At 43.4% G+C, this 21,483-nt stretch overlaps 1 long non-coding RNA gene across 2 annotated transcripts; it reads left to right on the top strand.

Moving 5' to 3' along the window:
- Window positions 1-585: 585 nt before the first annotated feature.
- LOC122171725 lies at window positions 586-20,073 on the top strand. 2 transcript variants are annotated; one of them, XR_006172079.1, is made up of 4 exons: window positions 586-808; window positions 12,909-13,012; window positions 18,964-19,197; window positions 19,742-20,073. It is a non-coding gene; the product is annotated as an uncharacterized LOC122171725 (long non-coding RNA). The 2 variants fall into 2 exon arrangements; XR_006172080.1 differs by lacking the exons at window positions 18,964-19,197; window positions 19,742-20,073 and adding an exon at window positions 13,589-13,646.
- Window positions 20,074-21,483: the final 1,410 nt, after the last annotated feature.

Consider the following 21,483-nt stretch of genomic DNA (forward strand, 5'->3'; position numbering starts at 1 on the left):
ACAGGGGGGTTGGAGCTTCGTGATCCTTGAGGTCCCTCTGGTCATTCTACGATTTTGCGTGTCGAAGATATTTAATTACCTCAGTGCACTAAGCTACCAGCATGGCTGCAGGATGCATTAGGTTGCAGTAAGGACCTATTGGGATTTACAAAGCAGCAGCACGTTTGGATTTGCACACAGGTTGGGGACGGGGAGTGAGCAGCCCCCAGGAGCCGTACAACGACAAGCAGCGATGAGAGCACCCCGTTCTCCTCAAACTCTTCCCGGCTGTTCAGAACCCAGCCCGCCCCCAGGCCATGCCCGCAGCCCGCACCTGCCCGCGGTGGGCGGGAAAGCGGCCGAGAGGAACGGCGGAGGCAGGCAGGAAGCGGCGACGGAGGAGGGAAGCGGCGCAGCGGCGGCCCCGCCTCGGCTCCACCCCTCGCCCTGGGAGGCCGCGGCCGCCGCGCGGCAGACGGAGACGGCGGCGCTCCGCGGCCGCCGTGTGGCGAAGCCGGCCCCTCCCCCGCGGGCGGCGCCATTTTCCACCCCCCCGCAATCGCTGCCTGAGCGTCTCCACGCCGGAGCCGCCACCGCCGCGGCCGAGGGGGGAGGCCGCGGCCGTTCGCCCCCCCGGTTTCTCGCTTCGGTTCAGTCAGCGCGTAGAGTGGAAGGGACGAGGTTCAGTTCCCGCCTCTCGCTTTCCCGTTTCGGACAGCCGCACACGTTGGGGGGGGACCGGGCACCACCAAGCTCCTACCTTCCTTCCTTCCTCCCCGCACACCTCAGCCTCCTCCATCCAACATCCATCCATCCATCCATCCCCGGGGTGAGCCTCTCAGCGAGTCGCCGGCGCGATCGCAGCCCGGCCCGCTCTACAGAGCCGGGTCGATCCCGGGGGCCTGGCGGGACGGCGCGGACCGGGCTGCGGGCGGGCGGGCGGGCGGGAGCCGCCTGCGGGAGCTCGCTGCCGAGCCGGCGCTACGCTCGGCTCTCCGCGCTTCAGGCGGTGCCGGGCGGCGCGAGGAGGAAGCGCTGCTCCAGCTCATATCGGGAGCCCCGCGATGCTCACAGGGCGCACAGCCGGGGCTGCTGGCGGAGCTCCGCACGGGCTTTTCTCGTGGCCTGCGGTGTTGTGGGGCGCTGGAGCTTGCCCGGCAGCTTGTGTTGTCTCTGGGTGTTTGGGAGAGGGTTCTTGTTGGGACTTGGAGTTATGTAACCGAGGCCAGCCCGTGGCCTGCGCTGTGCTAGAGGTGCTGCTAGCCCCTGTCTGATGCTGCCTGCTTGTGCGGCTCTGCTTTGTGGGCTTTACTTTTGTGTGCACAAACAGAAGAGGTGTTTTTTTTGCTATAAATAGAGCCTATCCCTGCAGACTGTTAAATGCTACAGCCTAGCGATAGCTGCTGTCTGGGACAATATTCTCTGTGTAGGCTTTGAGTGGTTTTATTCAAGGCCAGGCTGGATGTGGCTCTGGGCAGCCTGGGCTGCTGGTTGGCGACCTGCACACAGCAGGGGGTTGGAACTGGATGAGTGCTGTGGGGCCTTTGCAACCCAGGCCATTCTATGATTATTTACTAACTGTATCTGCATATCTGATCAACTGCTGCTTCCTAGAAGTTATACAAATGAATTCTTTGCAGTCGATGAACGCAAAACAATACCTATGCAAAATATTTATTACTGGGTGTGTGGAGGGGAGGTAAGAACCCGGTACTGTGGGCTGTCAGATGTGCTGTGCTGCGTTAGTGGCCTGTTGTGAGACAGCAAATTTCCTGAGAGTGAACCTGTTTTAGGGGCTACAGTTTTGTTGATGATGTACTTTAGCTTTCTTTTCAAGTCTTTGATCTCACTCCCACGCCATTCTCTTCCTTGGTACAGGCCTCTCTTTCCTTTTGACTTGAGGCACTGCAGCCAGTGCTGTGCTAACTCACTTGGCAGGGCGCAGTGCATCATCTTTCTTCCCTCTTAGATATTTTTAAAATTGTTGGCCAGATGCACATGGCCTGGAAGGTGATGTCCTTCTTCCTATTAACTTTGATGGACTATGCACTGACTTCTATTTGCACATTACTAACATACAAATCAGATTTTATTTTCTTTTGGTGCATTTTTGTACTTTGTATTATCCCAGTGTAGACGTGAAAGCTGATGCTGCAAGCAGTGTTTTCAAGTGCAGCAGTGTTCATGGCTTTCTGAAAGTGCCACATCTGAGTCTTATGGATATACAAAGCTTTCCTGAGGTAAAAAATTTGTAGCTGTGATGATTCTGGAGAGCAGCTTGACATCTAGCTGGGACATGCGCAAAGGCAGAAGGGACAACTCCAAGGCCGTGCCTCTGAGAAGTAAATGAGGAGCTTTACTGGCTCTTTACTCACAAGTTTTGAGTATATGAGTTTGGAAACATTGCCTGAGGTTTAACAGAATTCAGTAGCCCTTAGACTGTTTTACAAAGTTGTGAGTGTCATAACCAACTGAGTGTTACCAACCTGTGGAGGACTTAATTTTGGATAGCACAGAATGGAGCTGTTTGAAATGGGATTAGTCAGTTTGTAACTTATCACAATAGTCAAGCTAATATTTAGCAAGCTACCAGTACTTTAAGAATTGCTTATGCAATAGTGTGAAGTGATATTGAGCATTGTGTTGATGTTGCTGTTGTGCTGTGGTTTCCTCGAGCATGAGCCCAGGCAGGCTGTGTATTTCTGGGTCTTTCTTACAAGAGTGTTTTAAAGCATTAGGCTAAATTTAAGCAAGTGATTATCCTGTAGAAACTAACTGAGTTGATGCTCTTGTTGCAATTATGTAACATCCAAATGTGTAAATATGCAGAGTGTGTAAAGAAAAGGAAAGTAGGCCTGTGTTCTCATGGAGCTTGGCAGCAGTGACTCAATTAGAGCTTACCAGGAGCTGGTCAGAAAACTGCAGGCCAAAGGTATCGATTGGGAATGGTATTGATTAGACCTGTCATTCATGGTGCTGCACGTAATCATCATTAATTTGAAGTAATATTGTCAAGTGTTCATCTGCAAGCCAATGCAGTATACGTTTCTATTCATAAATAATCTTTGGCTTTTTACTACTTCTGTATTTCACTTATGTTTAGAGTGTTATGTTTGATTACAATCAGTTTCACAGAATCAGCTGTAAAGTTTCTAGTTCCCACAGCTGCCATTCTGCCATACATCAACAACAGTAATGGTAAAAAGAGGCTGAGGGCTTGTATGGAAGGGGTGAGCTGAGGCACCTCTGCCTTGGCCCAACTCAGAGGAACATCTCTCAGGTGAATCAGAAGAAGTATCAGTAGAGATAGCCAATGTTAAGCACACTGTAAAATGATTTGCTTAATAATGAGGAAAAATGTTTTTCTTAAAAAAAAAAAAAGTAAATAATAATAATAAAAAAAAAGAATACATTTCAATGGAAATCTCTCAGAACTCATCTGTGATTGTGATTTCTCTGCAAGGCACCGGCATCCTGAATGTTCTGTCTACTACAGCTACTTATTAAAACTGTTAGGTGTGGCACCTGGGAGCTGTGTTTAACAGTCAGGTTTTAGTTTGTATGAATGGTTGTGGCTGACATTAAAACCATGCTGTTCTCATTGCAGTTTTCTTCGTACTAGGTATACGGATCAGTAACAGTGGAAGATAACATTTCCTGCTTAAGAGCACTGAAATTTCTGGTGGCAAGCAGTGATCTCAGAAAAGAGAGGAACAGTTCAATAGTAAAAAAGAAACAGGGAAAAAAATCTGAGCTGTATATTTGATGCTTCACTGGGGATTTTTGATATACTTGAGGAAAGTGGTGGTGGCAAAGTATGAAGAGCTGATATGCCAGAGTGTTCAATTAAGGTCAGGTTTGGACTGTACTAGGAATGTTAATAGTTGTTTATGGATTGTTTATAAATGTTCACGATTGTACTCCAGCCAGTGGACAAAAGACAGCTCAGGCTGATGGGGAAGGAGGAGGATCAATGTCATGGGTTAGGAAGGCAACACTGTCTTGAAAGGAATGGAGCAGATGGAGGCAGATGAAAGAAAACAAGAGAAATTATACACAGGAAAACGTAACTAAAGCTGTTGGTAAGAATAAAGTCGGTTTTGCTTTGTAGAGGATAGAACAGCTTTAGTGGAACCTTAGAATTGAGGTTCTCTAGATGGAACTGAAAGTAGATGTGAGCCTTGATATTGATGGATTTTCTTGTAGGCAGATGAGCAGCAAAGCATGCTGGTAGAATTAGCTTGGGCTCTGTGTATTCATACATGAGCATCTTACCCTTCAAGAAAATCAAGGTGACAGGTTGGGGTCTGCTAGAATCCTGTCTGCAGCTTCCAAGGCTTCAAAGCCAGTTTCTATCAGAAGACACACAAGCACGCTGTATTTGCTTCCCTGCAAGCTATCAGTGCTCACTGTGGGAAGGTTATGGTCACCACACTGAACATCTATACAATTATTAAAAATTAGTTACAGAATAGTCAGAATGCAGCTGAAATAATGCGTTATGGAGGGAGACAAAACCCACAAACTTATTGCTAGTGCAGTCAAAGTTACAAGAGCTGAATTCTGGAAGCTGTGGAAACTTTTCTGTTGATTCCAAGACGCTCAGCCTTTGTGCTGTTCTGTTTAGGTGTCTTTAGAGAGAAAGAAAGTCATTGGTGTTAATGTGCAGTGCAGTTTGCTGCCAGAAGTGGCACAGAGTCCAGCACGTTGTGTTCAGAAGGAGGTGAGTGTATCTGCTGGGATAGTTTTCCATGTTTTCTTGGTGAAGAATCACTTGTGAGGAAGGACAGAGCTCTGATTAGACTTCAGTTAGAAACTCAGAAGTATCTGTAAACATCTCCAGATGTGGAGACATAACTGTGATGTGAGATTATGCTGTGTATTTCTCAGTCGCAAATCAAATAGTTACATGTGTGTGTTAATATTCTTTTAGCAGTCCAGACCATTCTGTGCTATATTTCTGAAGGGGCTTGAATAACTGTCATGTCTGACTCATGGATGGACAAATAATAGCTTAAAATATGAGACCATTCTGAGCCATTTCATGTCAAATGCAGTCGTTATTATGCATGACTGGATCAGGAGGTTGTGCTTTAATCTGTAGCTGGTCAGTGACTTTTCTTTCCCTGCTAAGTCAGTGAGAGTTGTGCTTCTTCATGGCTTTCCTTTAAGGTCTTCAGTAATTGTGTACAAAGGTAATTTCTTACCAGGTGTGGGAATGGACATCTAGAATTACTTCCTGTCCATTTGTATGGAACACCACAGTTGTAAAGACAGCATCAGAAAGATGCATTTTAATCACTGGAGCAAAACCTGTACCTCCATGTGCTTGAAAATCTGTTTTACTCTGCATCCTGTGTATGCTATATTATACTATATATGTTATACATGCTATCATAGAATCACTCAGGTTGGAAAAGCCCTTAAAGATGATGGAGTCCAACCGCAGCCCAACCATCCCAGCCCAACTCTACCAGCCCTCCGCTAAATCATGGCCCTGAGCACCACATCCAAACGGTTTGAAACACAGCCAGGGGTGTATGTCTGAATTATTATTATGCTTCTTCTTTAATTTCTAAATCAGAGCAAATGACTGAGTGGCCTTCTAAAGGTAAGGGATAAAAATGAGGTTCGGATGTGTTCTTATTATGCTGGTGGGTTTTCCAAGCTTGTTTAATTCTGATGAGGAATGTCATGGTCAAAAACAGTTTGTTTTTTTTCTGGATGCCAGAAGTTGGGCTCTGCATTAACGGCTATGAGCTGAATCACAGAATGGTTTTGGTTGGAGGGGACCTTTAAGATCACCCAGTTCCAACCCCCTGCTGTAGGCAGGGACACCTCCCATGGCCCAGGCTGCTCACAGCCCCATCCAGCCTGGCCTTGAGTGCTTCCAGGCAGGGGGCATCCACAGCCTCACTGGGCAACCTGTGCCACACAGTAAAGACTTTCATCCTGGTATCTAATCCAAGTATTTCTGTTAATCACTGTCAAGTAAAACTATCATAAGCATCTGGTGTATCAAGTAATGATGGACATGGTTTAGTGAGAACTATTGGTGATGGGTGAATGGTTGGACTGGATGATCACACGCAGAATCACACAGAATTGTAGGGGTTGGAAGGGACCTCCAGAGATCATGGAGTCCAACCCCCTGCCCAAGCAGTTCCTACAGCAGGTCGCACAGGTCGGCATCCAGGCAGGTCTGGAACATCTCCAGAGAAGGAGACTCCACCACCTCCCTGGGCAGCCTGTTCCAGTGCTCCGTCACCTCACTGTACAGAAGTTCTTGCGCATGTTTGTGCAGAACTTCCTATGCTGCAGTTTCCGGCTGTTTCCCCTTGTCCTGTCTCCACTCACCACTGAAAACAGTCTGGCCTTGCCATTCTGCCCCCCACACCTTAGATATTGTGATGATCTTGTAGGTCTTTTCCAACCTTGGTGTTTCTATGATTTCTGTAATGAAAGGAAGGAAGCATCAATTGCAGGTGAAATGTGTTCTCCTTAGGGTGAATGGTGCAAGCATTCTGCTTGGTGATGCTTAAGGTAAGTCTAGGTCATTTGTGTGTTGTGCTCATTGGAGACCTTTCGCTCTAGAACCTTCCTGGTTCCAGCCTGCTGGAGCAGCTCAGGAGAACTGAAGAACTTTGAAGGTTTTCTTTGTTTAGTTATTCCATGCTAATGGTGATCAGTACAACAGTGTATGTACAATGTACGTGGTCTTTCTTTTAAATTTTGCTCCTCCATTTAGAAACTCAGCCTTGCATGCGTTCAACAGAGTTTACAGTTGCTTTCTTTCTTTCTAAGGAAGTGCACCAACAAAAATCTGTTTTCCTGTAGTTAATTTAGATCGTACATCTCCAGTCCTAGAAGACTCTCTTATACTTTTGTGTGCTGGTGAGCCTGTGCCTGCAGTAAGATGCATCGTGGTAACAGGATGGTTAACTGGTTGCCCAAGGAGGCTGTGGATGCCCCATCCCTGCAGGCATTCAAGGCCAGGCTGGATGTGGCTCTGGGCAGCCTGGGCTGCTGGTTGGCGACCTGCACACAGCAGGGGTTGGAGCTGGAGGAGCGCTGTGGGCCTTTGCAACCCAGGCTATTCTATGACTGATTTTATGATTCTATGATTAACCTAATTACTCTGAAGTAGGGGATGTGAAAAGAAAGCCATTACTTTTAATTTTGTGTTAACTAATAGTCATCTTGGCATTTAGTTCCTGTTTGTTGTTGCTGGTGGTGTTTGTTTCTATAGATGAAAATATCATTCTTTGCATTTTTGCATGATTTCAGGTTAGATGCAAAATATATAAAGAACAAGAAAAGAAAGCTGGTACCATACTGCTTGCCTACTTGATGAATTAAGTCATTGTAAATTCTACAGTAATGCATTTAATGGAAGAATTTGTCTCGGATCTCTGTGTTTTTCTCTAATTCTGTGCTTCCCATTACAGTAAGACGTAAGAACATTTACGAGGATAGATTAGTTACTTATGGGAGTTGATTCTGCAAACACTTGAGAGATGCTGAGAAGAAATGTGGCCACTGACTGACTGAGATCAGTTGTACTCAGAGCTCTGCTAGGCCGTTCTGATTCAAATTTCCCTCCTCTGAGAAACACTTCTGTTTTAAACTGACCAGCTGACATGCTCAGTTGCCTTTGCAGAGTGAAAACTGCAGGACTGGAAATGTTTGCTCTCCCTGCTTGTGCTTGGGTGAGTTATTGAGCTGTACTGGTGGGCTGTTGAGAGTGGACGTGGCCTTAGATCCTTGTGTGACAATTTGGCTGTGGTGCTTGATGCAGGTATCTGAGGAGTCTTTGAAAATAGGAGATGGAAGTATTTACAGTGTTGGTTTTTATTCAGAAAATATGTTATTGTTGTTATTATTTTTAAGACTGCTCCTGTTTGCTCCAAATACAATTAAGAAATCAGTAGCTTGGAAATGGGATAATTGACAGCTATGGGCTGTATGTGCAGCCTGTACATTAAATTCAAATTTCAGTTCTTCCCTTCAAGTTCTTGAACTTCAGTTCCTACACACCTCTCAACTGGATCTTGAAAAAATACATCTATGTGGGTTGTACATCTGTCTTGTTGACTGAACTGTAATGGTGAGCTTGTATTGCTTGGGAGCTTCAGAATGGACATGGACAGAAGAGATGGCTATAAAGCAAAAGTCTGCCTGGTATTTTCACTCAGTAAGAGAGCTGGGCGTATGTTTGTCAAGAAACAACTTAGAATTAGCTTCCCTCAGCCAAGAACTCTTGTCTTCTGCTGTTTTATACAGAACAAATACTGTTTTCTGTTGTGACTGTTTTATTTTGGGGACAGGGAGGTCATCGTCCCTCTCTGCTCTGCCCTCATGAGGCCCCATCTGCAGCACTGCGTCCAGGTCTGGGCACCCCAGTACAAGAAAGACAGGGAGCTGTTGGAGAGGGTGCAGAGGAGCCACAGAGATGAGCAGGGGGCTGCAGCACCTCCACTACAAAGACAGGCTGAGGGAGCTGGGCTTGTTCAGCATGGAGAAGAGAAGCTGCGGGGTGACCTCAGTGCAGCCTGCAGTACCTAAAGGGAGCCTGCAGCCAGGAGGGGAGTCAGCTCTTGGAAAGGGGAGATGGCAGCAGGACAAGGGGAAATGGTTTGGAGTTGAGGGAGGGCAGATTGAGGTTGGATGTCAGGGGAAGTTGTGTGCTGTGAGAGTGGTGAGGTGCTGGAACAGCTGCCCAGAGAGGCTGTGATGCCCCGTCCATCCCTGGAGGTGTTCAAGGCCAGGTTGGATGGGGCCCTGGGCAGCCTGGGCTGCTGTGAAATGGGGAGGTTGGTGGCCCTGCATGGCACAGGGGGGTTGGAGCTTCATGATCCTTGAGGTCCCTTCCAACCCAGGCCATTCTGTGATTATAGATAAAAGATATTAACTCACAGTTGATGTTTCTAAATCTCTATTCGTACTGACAACTATACACGTTGTTATTACTGTGCACGTGATTGCAAGATTCTCCTTATGAGAAGAGAACTTGTGGAAGCTGAAAGGGTGTATCTGGATAGGACCTCCTAATTGCTACTTGCAGTCAGCGCTCATCAGAAGCTATCTTCTCTTTGCTAGAGTTCATGATTAAAATATGGCATGTTGAAATAATCTGTGCCCTAATCTGAACATCTGAATTCGTTTTATAGAATATGGCAAACAGCTGCATTTTGGTTTGGAGCTAAAACAAATACAGTATATTGACCCACTGAAGATTACAGTAGGCTTTTCAGTTCCATGTTAGCTGTACTTATTGAAGAAAATTGATTTGAGAGTGCTTCTGCTTTTGAATTATTTTCTTTCTTTTTTTTTTTTTTTATGTCCGGAAGAAAGGAAATAGAACATACGGATGATGGGACTTTGATGTGTAAAGAAGTTAATTATCTAAACCATCAAACAAAACGTGGGCTGTGGAAGTAATTATTGTGAAGGGTCTGACAAAGCCTGACAAGCTGTTGGTTTTTTATGTCAAGAAAATGCTGTACACCTGCTTGATTTGAAAGTTAAATCATTTGGTTGCAGTGGGAAGAGCAGAGTTTTTGGTGAAGCAGTAGCTGGTAAGCTTTCAGCTCCTTAACCGATACTTGCACAGATGTACAGCCCTGAGGTTTTTGAATGAGACAGTTCTCATCCATTTGGAGGACAGGAACCTTTAATCTAAACTAGGACAATTGTAAATCACAGCTTTTCTACTGACCCAGCAATGGCAGAACTGTCCCATGATGTGGGGGAGGTAGGAATGCCTCCTAAATGACCAGACCAGACTATATATCATCCACAACCTCCTTGGGCAGCCTGTTCCAGTGCTTGCATATTGAAGGTCATTAGACTTACCTTCCCCCAACATGAGAGCTCATTGGTAAAGACCAGAATGACTAATTGCATGAGAATGATGTATATTTTTGATCTTACTGTTTGTGTAATGGGATACTGTCTGCCAAATGAACAAAACAAAACCCCCAAGAAACAATATGGCCAGCATTCTGCAGGTGTTTACAGGTCTGAAGCCTGGACATTACGTGTAGATCAGGTGTAGATCAGCCCAAGGAGGCTGTGGATGCCCCATCCCTGCAGGCATTCAAGGCCAGGCTGGATGTGGCTCTGGGCAGCCTGGGCTGCTGGTTGGCGACCTGCACACAGCAGGGGTTGGAGCTGGAGGAGCGCTGTGGGCCTTTGCAACCCAGGCCATGCTGGCATTCTATGATCCAAAGAAATTAATGGGTGCACTGGGGATTGCAGTGAATGGGAATGCAGATGAAATCCTCTGTAAAATGGCTGCTTTATGGAAGGCTGTCAGGCAGAATAGTTTTGCTGTCTAGTATTTCTGAGTGAGAGTTTCCACGGTTGTCAGTAATGCTTGAAGATAATGTGTAGCCCTATAGGATTTGGGAACTCTTGGTGGTGGGTGGCTGAACTGGATGATTTTGGAGGTCTTCTCCAAGCTTGGTGATTCTGTGATCGTCTGTATTAACTTTTACTGAGCAATGCTGATAGTGTGGTGTGGAATATAAATATATAGCTAGTAAAGTGAACGCAGTTTGTCTCAGTCAAATAACAAGATGTAAAATACAGATAAACTTATGCTTCTGCTACATGGGTATCACTGCAGCTTCTTGCTTAGTCCCTTAGGTGTGAGTATACTGCTTTCCTAGAAACCCTCTGTCGGCTTCCTTCACGTAATAGATGCACGTAAAACCTTTTACCTTTGTATGTCACTAATTTGATTGTTTAGTTTCTGTGACTCTTTGGTAACTGCTGATTATGGCTGGATCCTGCCAACACTTAAGCTTGGTGTGTAAGTTCTTTTGATTAAAATCAGGTTTCAGTGGGAGTAAACATGTGATTAAAGTTGCACATGTGCATAAGTGCTTGCAGGATGGGGACCTAAATTAGAATCTGCTTGAAGATAGAAGTCTGTTCAAATCTACTTGAAAGCAGTCATAAAGAATGTGAGCCTATCTCTAACTGCATGATGATGTCCCTCCACAAGCTATTGTGTCATTAGTGTTCCAAAATGCTAACTCTGTCATTACTTTCTGGAAGTATCTTATGCATATTCAGTGTTACATCATTCTTCACTCCAAGCCTCCGATTTGTGATGGGTTTCAGTGTTTTACAACGCAGTGGCATTTTTAATATGGTAACTTAGTTCCAGGTTATATTTTTAGAAAATAAATTTATCTTTTTACACTTTAAAGTTAAAATCTGTTGAGAAGTCTTACAGCAGAGCAAGTTAACATCTGCTTTTCATCATCAATGCTACTGCTACTACTGACAGTGCAAGGACTGAGCAGTACGAGTGAGCTGATGTTAGTGGGCAGCAGGCTGGATAGAAGAGGGAAAATGCCATGGAAATGTGCTCTGTTTATCTGAAGGCTTGCATGATGGGTGCAGTTCTGTGTTTAAAAATAATATCGAAGGGGAAAAATGAAACTCCCTATTCTATGTTTGTAGAATTTTCCATAAATAAACTTGGATTTCTTAGACTTGGAGTAATTTAAGATTTTTTTAAGAAATTAAATTACTTACAGGCATTTGACTTGCATTTTATTAAGGAGAATGTACATCTGATAGATTTGCTTTATAGAATAAGAGTAGAACTGGGTTTGATTTGGACGTTTTTTTTTAATAAGGAATTTGTATAGCAAAGCTATAAAACATTTTGTAGAAAGACGGTGCCTTCAGTCATGTAGGCTTTATCATGAGCTGCATTTCTCTTTGAAACTGGAGAAGGACTGGAAAACAGGACGGAGATGGAATGGCTGACAGAAGTGAGGTTCAGTTTGAAGGAGAGCCCACATAACTCTACAGCTCAACAGCTCCCCTCCTGCTATGCTCTTTCCTCTCATCACAAGTGATAGGGTATGAGAAAATCACAGAATCACAGAACGGCCTGGGTTGCAAAGGCCCACAACACCCATCCAGCCCCAACCCCCTGCTGTGTGCAGGTCACCAACCAGCAGCCCAGGCTGCCCAGAGCCACATCCAGCCTGGCCTTGAATGCCTGCAGGGATGGGGCATCCAAATGGCCTCCAGTTGCAGCAGGGAAGTTTAGATTGGGTATCTGATGGTGGCTAAACAGCAGAACAGGCTGCCCAGGGAGGTGGTGCATCCTCCATCCTTGGTGGTACTTAGGACATGTGGCTGGGGGGCTTAGCGATGTGCTTGGGCTCTTGAAGGTCTTCTCCAACCTAAGTGGTTTTTTGATTCTGGTATGTGTTTCAAAAAGGAATTTATGATCCCAGTGCTCATTAAGTTTTCTCTGTTGGTTTCTAATACTGTTTCGCTGTTGCGTTGGTCTCAGTGGAGGCAGGCAGGGACTGATTTATCAGTGCTTGCAATACCATGGCAATAAAAGAGCATGTGTTAAGTAGCAAGACATCAGGGTGTATGAATATAATATATTACAGAATAACAATAATTTATTGTAATGCTTTTTCTTTGGTGCTTTTAGGGCACTTCTGAATGAGTTCCTGAGAAGATGAGTTGAAAAATAGCACGTTTTCAATGCTTACAGTAATTACAGTAAATATCTCTCTCCTGTGGGCTCAGATAGGATTCTTTTTTGCATACAGAGCCTTATGCTTATGTCCATCCTGCATAGCTTTTCTTCCCTGTTGAATATCTAGTGTGCAACATACATAGCAGCCTTTAGGGTGAAATTATTTTACAGTTGCTACAAATTTCTCTCACATGTTCAATTAGTAAAATGGGCTTTTTCACTTGGCTTTCTGAATAGTTTTCTTTGAGTGTTGACTGAAAGGCGTTATGATGCTCTGTATGCAGAGTCAGGCTTGAAATTTCTACAGCATGTAGAGTTGTGTGAGGGATGCAGTTGTTACCATTCTTTAATGTGTTCTCTAAAATAAAATGTATTTGTAATTACTGCTATTTCTTTGTTCACTCAGATGAGCAGCACCGTGGCTAGCCCGATGTCAACGGCTGCTTCTTCAAGCAGTGGAAGAGGGATGGGAAAATCAACAAGCTTTACACCTGAATTGCAAAGTATGATGTAAGTAACCAGCCCACTACTGGTAATATCTGCTGCTTGGGTATTTCTTCTAGCTAGCTGCCTAGAACGTGTGTTTAAGGTGATGGGGATGAGGGGAAAGAAGAGCAAGTATTCATGCTGGACCTTGGTGATGGTTCTGGATTATTTCTGAATGGATGTTACTTTGATTTGGAGAACATTCAAAGATAAATAAAAATCCCATCTTCTGTTGAATGGAGAGAAAAATTCTGCTGACTAAATTGATGTATTATTAGTGTTACTCTAGGAAGTCATTAGAGACCTTTCTTGCTCAGACCTTCATCAAAGAAAGCTGGTTCCTATTGTCATATATGCTTATTTAAATAGATGTTTTGTATTGTTTTGTATTCAGTGCTAATACAGAAAACTAGACTGACATCAAGGTATTTTGCATGGAATTAAGACACGAAGCGATTGTAAATAACTGGGCTTTGGCTGATACAAAGTAAAGTTGTGACGAGCATCACAAACATAAGTTATTTGTTGTTGTACATTGAGTGGATTCTTGGGAACCTACATAATCAGACTTCCAAGCTGTGATATTGCATGATTTTATAGTTCACTTCTGAAACTCTGCTGGTGGATGATCTCTGGACAGGTGGGCTGTGTCTCAGAGGTACTTCCATAATCAGAAGGATTCGTGCTGTGCAAGACTTTATCCTGGCTGGTAACCTGTTATGCTGGGCTGCCTGCGAAACTTCATTTGGTGGAGAGCAACATATTTGTCAAGAATTATTTTATCCCTTTTTTTCCCCTTCTCATGTATGTCCAAGACACTGTTCTGTTGGGACGGAGGGCTTGGAAAATCAGTGAGTTTGTCCCATGTGGATTTGTATTCTTGATTTACCCAGCCACTTGAAAGAGTTATTCAGCTCAGAGCTAAAAGATACGTTAACCTCCGAGGGTGCAGGTAGAAAATGAGGCTGTGATGGCATGTGTCTAACTTGTGCATTTGTTTTTTAATATATATGATTATGAACGTTACTTATTGAGGGGGAAAGGATGCACACTTGCCAATTGCTGAGATCAGCAGCACATAAAAGGGAGTGTTGCTTTATGAAATCCTGCAAAAGTATTTTAAAATTATTTTAAATGCGCATCTATTAAGTTGAAAATGAAACGAAGAAAGCTAGTCCCAGAATACCAAAATGTAAATCCATGTTTTCAAGAGATCCTGGTGAGGTTTTAGGTCTGGAAGACTGTTCAGGATGTTGTCTAAGAGATGATGAGATAAAGTAGGAAGGACTTAAAAAAGAATTAATTTGGGGCTACTGATCTTTGCTTTGGCAAGATCATTGAAAACACTCAATATTTGGAAGCTTCCTTTTACTATGCTGCTTCATATTTTTCAATTCCTTTCAATAAGCTGTATTAAATTAAAATGGTTAAAGCATCCATTTTCTGACCTACAGATGGGTAGCTGCATTTTAAAAATAGGGAAATCTTGATTCAAACTATGGACATGCTGATGGGCTTTAGGATGCCATCCTTTTGATCTTTTTACTTCAGGTCAGTAGTAGTTGAACATACGTTCATTTGTGTGCATGTGCTCTTTAATGTCTTACAATGCACAAGTTCAAATTTTTAGATGGTTTTATCTTAAATGCCCCATTCTCATCCTTCTCCTTTCCAAGGTGTTAGAGCTGAATACCAGCCAAGGGGAATGTTAAAGCATTATTTATTGTATATAGATTTATAAACATATAGATATTCTTTTTCTGTCAGTTGTCTTCCTCGGCTCTGCAGAAGTTTAAAGTATCTCAAGACTCCATAGATTTGCCTCCATAAAATCTACATTTGTCTTTTTGTTGTAAGGGAAACTTAACATCTTAGTATTGCTGCGTCAAACTACGTGTTCTCCTTGTGTTTGCTGCTTTTGTAGTTGTGAAGGAGTTTGCTCGGGAATTAAAAGGTGTTTTGGGTCACTTCAGGCTACGTGTGGAACCTCCTTTTATGTTTGTTCTGATCACTTATGGACACGACCATGTGAGCAAAGTGGCAGATCTGCCCCAGGCCCATAGAATCATAGAATCACCAAGGTTGGAAAAGACCTAAAAGATCATCCAGTCCAACCGTTCACCTATTCCCAATAGCTCCCACTAAACCATGTCCCTCAACAGGTCCCCTTTCCATCCCTGCTCTCACACAACCTGTCCCTAGCAGTCTCCTGTAGCTCCTTGTTGCTGCTTTTAGCAGAGAGGATGTTGTGTCATATGTTGCAGAGTTACCTTCACTGTCATGTAGCATTTCCTGGTTTGAGTGGCTATATGGGCAGAGTATATGAAAGGAATTACTTGCCTCTATAGATTCTACAGAGTTCCATGCCCAAAAGCAGATTTGTTTTCAGTTAAACGTCCTTAAGAGAATGTCAGACTGCTGTAGGTGCATGGGATATATGTTCCATTGCAGTATTTCTTAGTATAAATGTAGATAACAAACAATTTCCCATGCGGTGAGTCTTGTGAAGTAGGTGAAAACTGTATTACAAACCTAGTAGCTTTCTGTCTGTCATGAGTTCCTGCTCAGATGGAAAATGTAAATTCTCTCCATTAACAGAACTCTGTTATTGTTCACATCTATAATAGTCATTTACACTAAATTTTTATTTTGTGTGTGTCTGTGTGGAGAAAACAGCTGTAACCATGTTCAAAAGCAAAAAACCAGCTATGAAGTGTGGGGCCAAAGAAGCCTGAGCATCTCTTTGGGTCAGTATCTGGTTATTTCATTGTGTGCTTCCTGATAAAGTATTTTGAAACTACCAGCTGCCCTCCTGCCAGCATACACACGATTCTGTCAGAACGCAGAAGTTATTGTTGGCCATATAAATGGAAGAAGTAGACGTTTTCCTTTTACTTCAGAGCTGGTGAAGTTATACAGTGAGAGCTATACAAACAGTCCTTCTGTGCTTTAGAGTAACAGCTTTCACAGTTTCATTAAAACAGTAGCAACTGAAGAGATTCTTCGAATGTAATGAACACATTGGAAAAATACACTCTCATTGTTTTGCTGGGGGAGGGGGGATCAAAAAGGGAATCTTGAAGTGATAAAAGTGTCAGGGATGAACCATGCGGAGGAAAAATGACATCTGTTTCTTTTGGCCTGCACCACAAAATGAAGTTACTACTCGAAAAGAACTTTCCAGGCTCTGACAGAAGCTGACATTTTTTATAAACTACATAATTTAGGAAGTTACAGATTGTCCCATGTAGGCAATTTATAACTGATCCATGCTGACATCCTAAGATCCTGGGAAATAGAAAGGCCGGAGGATTACAGTGCAGAAAGGGTGACATCTTTCTTAAAGAAAAGGGGGATTGTAGCTGCACAGTTTGTCTTTGGAAGTTGAGTGAGATCTCCTAATTCAGGCAGTCTGTATGAAGTAATACAAAGAGAACCTTCAACTTGCCCTGTCTTTCGCAACTAAAAGTGTATGTGCTGAGAAGATGAATTTCTTACTGCAAAGTAAAGTGTTAATAGGGCTCTAAGCATAGAGTCACAGGAGGGTTCAGGTTGGAAGGGACCTTTAAGATCATCCAGTTCTAATTATGAATGGTGTTTGGCAGTTGGAACGTTGGTACCCCAGAATTTTTATGTGATACAGAAGTTTGTGAGTAATTCCATTGAAGGTGGGGGGGTTATTCGTATGCAGTGTATGTCACAAATGCTGCACCTGTTTCTTGAACCAAAACATTACGGAATTAAATGAATCTTTTGGAGTAATTATTTTTTTATGATAAGCTCATAAAGGAGGAAATGTGCAGGAGCCTTGAAATGTAATTGTAAAATACTGACAGAAGTTGTCTTAGGATGCATAAAGCAGTTTTTCATCATAAGCATACATACATGTATATGTATCTACACTAATAAAACAATTCTGGTTTTCCATTAAGAGTATTTTAAATATTTATTCATATATGAGACGGGATTGAGAGGGCAGGATTAGGTTGGATATGAGGAGGAGGTTTTTCCCCCAGAGGGTGGTGAGGCACTGGCACAGGTTGCCCAAGGAGGCTGTGGATGCCCCATCCCTGCAGGCATTCAAGGCCAGGCTGGATGTGGCTCTGGGCAGCCTGGGCTGCTGGTTGGCGACCTGCACACAGCAGGGGTTGGAGCTGGAGGAGCGCTGTGGGCCTTTGCAACCCAGGCCATGCTGGGATTCTGTGATTCTATGGTATGAAGAAATGTTTGTGATAGTCAAGAAAAAAAATCTGTTCTCTGTAATATCTCGTGTGAAGTACAGCTGGGGACAGCATGCAGATGCTGACTGCTTCTCGTGTTGGTGTCAGACTGTCACAGGCTGCACAAATCACGTCCGTTTACAAAGTCTTACCCATTCACATGAACATATCTGGCTTTTTATCGTTAAGGCCTTGCAGTTACATGCTATTTGATCTAATAATGATTTCAAAGTATGTAATGCTGTCTAGAGTTCTGCCTTATGCTTTGTTTGTGTTTACGTACATTACTGTGCTGCCACAGAACTTATAGCAGAAGGTGTTAATAATTTTTAAAAGAAGTTTCCAGCATGTCTAGTACGCTAATTATTGTGAAATTATTATTTTCCAAAGTTGTTTTTCTTGATTCGGTCTGTTTATTTATCTTGAAATCTCTTACACAAAGGAAGTATCACAAGAATCACACAAGAATCACAAGGTTGGAAACGACCTATAAGATCATCCAGTCCAACCGTCTCCTCGTCACCATTGCCACCACCAGCACTAAACCATATCACAATATAATAGTTTTAGGAATTGTGAGAGTAAAAATTGTAGTTTGGTAAAAACATATTTAAAACTACCCTTTTATAGTGGAAATACTAAGTTACAGCTTGCATCAGTGATTGAGCACCTGGTGGGAAGGCAGGGCCAACTCAGGGGAGCACAGGTGTGTGCAATGCAATGCACTGAATGACCAGAAGGGCTGGAGCCAGGATCCACCCCTTCCCAGACCTCATTTAAGGGTTGGCAGTGGAAGCAAGGGGCTCTTTCTGGGGATCCCTGTGTACCTGAGGCCTTCTGAAGGTAAGCAGCTTTTTTCCTTTATTTCTGTGTCCATGGCTGTTGCATTTGAGCAAATCCTCCCTTGCTGCAACCTGGGACGTTGCTGCTCTGCTTTCATTGCTGTGCTTTCCATTGCGTTACCTTCAGAACACATTTCAGTTTCCTACACCTTATATCTTCATCCTGGAAGTGGATCAGTGCTTGGCTTTGCGTGAAATTTTACATCAGTTAAGCATTTGTAGATTAAGTTAAAGGTTAATCTAAATCTAATCTAAATATAAGATACTAGTTTGTCGTACTTCAGTATTAAAGAGTGTTTTTTGTCAGCTGTATTTTCTGTACCGCAGTGGGCAGTGTCATTGATGATGGTAGGCTCTATTACTCTACTTACACAAGCGGGTTGAAAAGCTGTTGTTTTTTTTTTGTGAATTCTGTTGTTTATTTGTTTTTTTCCTCAGATATTTTCTTCTTCTCTTTCCAAAGTCTATTTTGTGCGTTTATTTTTTAGATGCTTATAATGGTTTTAAGTTGAAGGAGGGCAGATGGAGGTTGGATGTCAGGGGAAGTTGTGTGCTGTGAGAGTGGTGAGGTGCTGGAACAGCTGCCCAGAGAGGCTGTGATGCCCCGTCCATCCCTGGAGGTGTTCAAGGCCAGGTTGGATGGGGCCCTGGGCAGCCTGGGCTGCTGTGAAATGGGGAGGTTGGTGGCCCTGCCTGTGACGGGGGATTTGGAGCTTCATGATCCTTGAGGTCCCTTCCAACCCAAGGTATTCTATGAACTGTCTAAAATAATTCTGGTGACAAAAGTGTAGCAGTATTTTATGCTAAAATGTAAATCTGAGGAAGATTTTATGTGTTTGTTTTAGCTCTGAATTATTAGAGAATGGAAGAATGCTCTTAGTTGCCTGTGTCTGTTTGTTTGTTTTTTTAATAGATGTGTGCTCCTTAGTTGAAAATGGAAAAAACCTCTTGCCTGATGTCGTAGATCTGTGAGGTGGCTGTGGAGAAGCAACTAAGAAAAACTCAAAATCCTTGTAGTGACACTGCTGTGCCATAGCATAGGCAGCAGCCAGATGCCTCACGTTGACATGGGAAGTGAAAAGCATCATCCCTGCACTGATCACTTCTTCCCCTCATGTGTTGGATGCGACCTGCTGGCGTGAGTTGGGTGAGCATTTGCTCAGTGCTGAATGCCCTGGAAAATCTCACTGATTCCAGCTAAATTAGGGTCTTACATTTTCAGTTACAAAATTGCAAGTCTTGTTATGAATAGCAGTTCATGTGTAGGCTGAAGGACTGCTTTTCTGTCAGGAAGTTCAAGGAACTTATTTCTCAGTGCTGAAGAAATGCACACCATATATAACATGAAAGAAATGTGATGCAGACGGGTGTGCTTTGCCAGCTGGGTTTGTGTGTTTGCCCAGCTTTAAAAATCAGAATAATTACAGTCTAAAAACTGAAATTACTTGTTAATTAAAAAAATAAAAAAAATAAAAAAAACCTTCAACATGCATTTTTTGCTATTTGTAAGACATTTTCCTTTTGAATATTCTGTTTTTACATAAATTAATTAGCAAACTTTAAAAATACTTTCTCTGCTTTCTAGCTTTTGTCTGAAATCCATTGTCATTCTTTCCAGCTGCTTGGCTTTCATTAAATTTCTAGTGCCTTGCTAGATGGTTAATCTACAAAGCACAAATGGGTTTTTGCAGGTCTCTTTGAGATAATGGACTTTGCTACTGACAAGTCTAGTTTGCAGTTGATAAACGTTGGCCTTGATTACTTTGTGGTATGATGTCGAAGCTGACTGACCTCAGTGAGCCAGGTATAAAGGTAAGTAGCAGAGCTACTGTTCCCTCATGCCAGGTTCCTCAGGAGGTTCCCTTATGCTGGGCTCAGTTCTCCTCAGGAAAAAGATTTCAGAGTGTTGGCTTTCATATGCATTAGGTGCCTTGGAGTGCAGAGCACATGCAGCCCCTGATTCTACCTGAAACAGGTAAATGATCATAGCAGCTAAGAAGTTAGCTGAGTAGATGATATAGATGACTGGTTTTAATAAAACAGTCTGGAATTTATATAGCATGCAACGCCCAATGAGCATGTGCTTGGGTTGAGTACTAACAATCCATTTCATCTTACTGTAATGAGCTATGATAGTACTTGCACAACCCTGTTATGACCATGAACTACAAACAGGAGGGGAATCAACTCTTTGAAAGGGTGAATAACAGCAGGACAAGGGGAAATGGTTCTTAGTTGAAATAGGGAAGATTTAGGTTGGATGTCAGGGGAAGTTGTGTGCTGTGAGAGTGGTGAGGTGCTGGAACAGCTGCCCAGAGAGGCTGTGATGCCCCGTCCATCCCTGGAGGTGTTCAAGGCCAGGTTGGATGGGGCCCTGGGCAGCCTGGGCTGCTGTGAAATGGGGAGGTTGGTGGCCCTGCAAGCAGTGGGGGGTTGGAGCTTCGTGATCCTTGAGGTCCCTTCCAACCCTGGTCGTTCTTTGATAAACTTAGGACTTTAGTCATGTCCCTCTTTGCTTTGAAGCTGATCAGTGCAATCATCTGACTTTGGGTGGTTCATTTGGAATGGTGGTGGAAGAAAGCAGCAATGACCTGGCTTAGGGAGCATTCTGGTTAACCAAACTATAATTTGGGATTGTAAAGAATTTCTCTATTCTGTCCCATACTTGTTTACCATATTTGAACTCTGAATTTTGCTGAGATTGCATTGTTCAAAAATAACCAGTTTAGCCTGCTGAGCTGAAACGCTTTTCTGCAAACATGAGCAGTAGGCTCTTTGACCCTTCACTAAATAAGCAGTGGCAACAGATGTGATCGGAACTTGTTTATCCAATAGTGTTCTTCTGATTCCATCTGCCTCATCAGATACATCAATCAAGTGTGGCATGAGATAGAAAACTAGAGCAGAGTTAGGTTTTCCTTTCATTGGTAGGACTGTGGAGAAAGGACACTGCTTAGAGTGAAGCTACTGCAGATCTTTCTGCTGCTGAGGTGATGGGATATTTTAAAGCTTTTAAGTCACAGTCTCTTGTATGCAGTGCTTAGTTGAAACTGGGTTGTGCTGAGAGGCCTGGCAGTTTGAACAACTGGTACTAAGATGTGAGAGCTGAAAATGGAGCAAATGTTAGAGAAGGTATTTGAAAATTCATTCTTATAGGCTTATGAGCTGCATTTCTGTAGCTCGTTTTTAAGTGTAGTTATTCTAGATCTCCCTTTGGTAGTACTAGAGCTTCATTTCATCATTGACTACTAGAATTCACCTGAAAGATAAGTCTCAGACATCATGTCTGAAATGCACTCACTTCCTCTCTTACTTTTCTTAAGTAGGATCTCTTACTTGATAATCAGAGGACTGGAGCAGCTCTGCTATGAGGAAAGGCTGAGGGAACTGGGCTTGTTTAGCTTGGAGAAGAGAAGGCTGTGGGGTGACCTCA

The sequence above is a fragment of the Centrocercus urophasianus genome, unplaced genomic scaffold, assembly GCF_019232065.1.
Source record: "Centrocercus urophasianus isolate 14NV4802_14NV808 unplaced genomic scaffold, USGS_Curo_1.0 seq_94, whole genome shotgun sequence".
Classification (NCBI taxonomy): domain Eukaryota; kingdom Metazoa; phylum Chordata; class Aves; order Galliformes; family Phasianidae; genus Centrocercus; species Centrocercus urophasianus.